Source organism: Tachyglossus aculeatus, chromosome 4, assembly GCF_015852505.1.
Source record: "Tachyglossus aculeatus isolate mTacAcu1 chromosome 4, mTacAcu1.pri, whole genome shotgun sequence".
Classification (NCBI taxonomy): domain Eukaryota; kingdom Metazoa; phylum Chordata; class Mammalia; order Monotremata; family Tachyglossidae; genus Tachyglossus; species Tachyglossus aculeatus.
Genome location: NC_052069.1, coordinates 65,316,052 through 65,319,620, shown reverse-complemented (window position 1 = coordinate 65,319,620; position 3,569 = coordinate 65,316,052).

Sequence of the window (3,569 nt, the reverse complement as noted above, 5' to 3'; positions counted from 1 at the left end):
GAGGTGGCAAGGCTCCTCTAGACTTGTAAACTCAATTTGGGGAGGGAATGTGTCTACCAACTCGGTTCTATTGTACTCTCCCAAGCACTCAGTACAGTGCTCTACACATAGTAAGTGCCCAATAAATACAACTGATTGATTGATTGTGCATAATAATAATGATAACGATGGCATTTGCTAAGCGCTTACTATGTATGAAACACTGTTCTAAGCGCTGGGGGGTTACAAGGTGATGAGGTTATCCCAGGTGGGGCTCACAATCTTAATCCCCATTTTACAGATGAGGTAAGTGGGGCCCAGAGAAGTGAAGTGACTTGCCCAAAGTCAGTGTGTGACAAGTGTGTGACAAGTCACACAAGCTGACAAGGGCCCTTCAAGGCCCTACTGAGAGCTCACCTCCTCCAGGAGGCCTTCCCAGACTGAGCCCCTTCCTTCCTCTCCCCCTCGTCCCCCTCTCCATCCCCCCCATCTTACCTCCTTCCCTTCCCCACAGCACCTGTATATATGTATATATGTTTGTACATATTTATTACTCTATTTATTTATTTATTTATTTTACTTGTACCTATCTACTCTATTTATTTTATTTTGTTAGTATGTTTGGTTTTGTTCTCTGTCTCCCCCTTTTAGACTGTGAGCCCACTGTTGGGTAGGGACTTTCTCTATATGTTGCCAACTTGTACTTCCCAAGTGCTTAGTACAGTGCTCTGCCCAAAGTAAGCGCTCAATAAATATGATTGATTGATTGACAAGTGGCAGAAGAGGGATTAGAACCTATGACTTCTGGCTTCCAAGCCCATGCTCTTTCCACTGAGCAACACTGCTTCGTTATAAGATTGTGCATAAGAAAGTGAGTACCTGCCTCGTGGCGCAAGCTGGGAGCTCTTGCTCACTGCTGTGGGTCCCATCCTGCTTATGGCTTCCCATCTCGGCTTAGCTGGAACACCTGGCTCTTTTCCGCTCTGGTCAGTTCAGGAGGGCAGAAGGCTGTCTTGGGCCCAAGACCTTTATCCCTCTCTAGATTGTGAACTCACTGTGGGCAGGGAATATGTCTGTTTATTTTTATATTGTACTCTCCGAGGAGGTTAGTACAGTGCCTTACACACAGTTTGCACTCAACAATTGTGACTCAATGAGTGAATAAGACAACTCTTCATTTTTAGCATTTAAAACATTCCAGAACACATACCCATTTCAGGAGAAATGTCCCTCAAGGTGCCCAGTGTGCCAAAACATCAAATATGCCCCAATGTTCATTCATTCATTCATGCAATCATATCTGTTGAGCACTTACTGTGTGCACAGCATTGTACTAAGTGCTTGGAAAGTACAATTCAGCAACAGAGACAAACCCTACCCAATAATGGGCTCACAGTCGAGAAGGGGGGAGACAGACATCAAAACAAGTAAACAGGCATCAATAGCATCAATATAAATGAATAGAATTATAGATATATACACATCATTAATAAAATAAATATAATTATAAATATGTACATATATGCACACAAGTGTTGTGGGGTGGGGAGGAGGGTAGAACAGAGGGAGTGAGTGGGGGCGATGGGGAGGGGAAGCAGAGGAAATGGGGGGCTTAGTCTGGGAAGGCCTCCTGGAGGAAGTGAGCTTTCACTAGGGCTTTGAAGGGGGGAAGTGTGCTAGTTGGCAGATGTGAGGAGGGAGGGCATTCCAGGCCAGAGGTAGGATGTGGGCCAGGGGATGACTGCAGAACAGGTGAGAACGAGGCACAGTGAGAAGGTTGGCACCAGAGGAGCAGAGTGTGCAGGCTGGGATGGAGAAGGAGAGAAGGGAGGTGAGGTAGGAGGGGGAGAGGTAATGGAGAGTTTTGAAGCCAATAGTGAGGAGATGTTGGTTTGGGTCTAGACTGTAAACTTGTTGTGGGAAGGGAATATGCCTATTTATTGGCATATTGTACTCCCCCAGGGCTTAGCACAGTGCCTTGCACACAATAAGCGCTCAAGAAATACGACTGAATGAATGAAATGAATGCTCCATAGCTTGACAGGAGCCACAAAGAATCAATCTGATGTATTTTACTCTCCCAAGCACTTAGTACAGTGCTCTGCATATAGTTAGCACCCAATAAATACCATTGATGATGATAATGATGATGTATTACTCCCAGCACTTAGCACAGTCTTGGCACATAATAAGTATTTAAGAAATAACACAGTCATTCTTATTGACTGCTGTGTGCCTTGGGTAAGCTGTTTAACTTCTCTGTGCCTCAGCTTTATCATCTGTAAACTGGTGATTCCTGTTCTCCCTCCTCCTTAGACTGCAAGCCCCATGAGGGACAGTGATTGAGAAGCAGTGTGGCTCAATGGAAAGAGCACGGGCTTTGGAGTCAGAAGTCATGGGTTCAAATCCCAGCTCCACCAATTGTCAGCTGTGTGACTTTGGGCAAGTCACTTAACTTCTCTGGGCCTCAGTTCCCTCATCTGTCAAATGGGGATGAAGACTCTGAGCCCCCCGTGGGACAACCTGATCACCTTGTAACCTCCCCATTGCTTAGAACCGTGCTTTGCACATAATAAGCACTTAATAAATGCCAACATTATTATTATTATTATTACCCCAGCTCTTAGCACAGTACTTGGCACATTGGGAGGGGCACAATAAATACAAAAATATCATTTTATTATTTTTGTTATCGTTATTATTCCCTGTGCTGTTTCAGCTTGGCTGCAACCACTCCCTGGTAAATAATCCTCTCAATTATTATCATTATTATTATTAGTAGTAGTATTGTTGTTGTTATCATTATTATCCCACTCCAACACCTTGGATTCTGAGGTTGCTCATCTAATTACTGGAGGGCCAAGTTTGGCCAGTGGGGTGCAGTGTATGTTAACCATGATGATGATAATGATGATAGGACTAATAACAGAAATAATAATAATTGAGTTACTTGTTAGGTACTTACTATGTGCCATGCACTGTACCAAGCAGTGGGATAGGTAGAAGATGATACAGTCTGACACAGTCTCGTTGGGCTCACAGTCTACAGATGAGGAAACTGAGGCCCAGAAAAGTTAAGTGACTTTCTCAATGTCACACGGCAATAGGTAGCAATTTAGTGGCTCAATGGCTACTCAGTCAATCCAGCAGTCAGACTAGAAAACAAGATCATCTGTGGGATTGTACGCAAGAAGCATCAGGCTGGAGAGGAGATACAGCACAAACATGGAGGTAGCTCCCGGCCTCAAACACCTCACAACAATGACCACTTCCACTTATGAGTAAATAATAAAAGGCTGAAAGCAGTTTTCCGAGGACCCCACTCACTGAGGGCAAGGAGTGGGCCAGCTTCAGAGGAAACCTAACAAAAATGAAAACAGTAAAAGCAGAGGGAAGTTTCTCACCTCAGAGGAACTCGTATTTCATGGCTTTTGATTTGACGTCTCCTGACATTTAATGCTTTGCTTGACCAGTTTGACTAGATATAAATCAGATTCGGACAATAGAGTGGGACCTTCAACTTGCTCACAGCACAAAGACACTTGGGGGCAGTTTGGAGGTCCCTCTCAGAGCTGGAAAACCCTGACAAG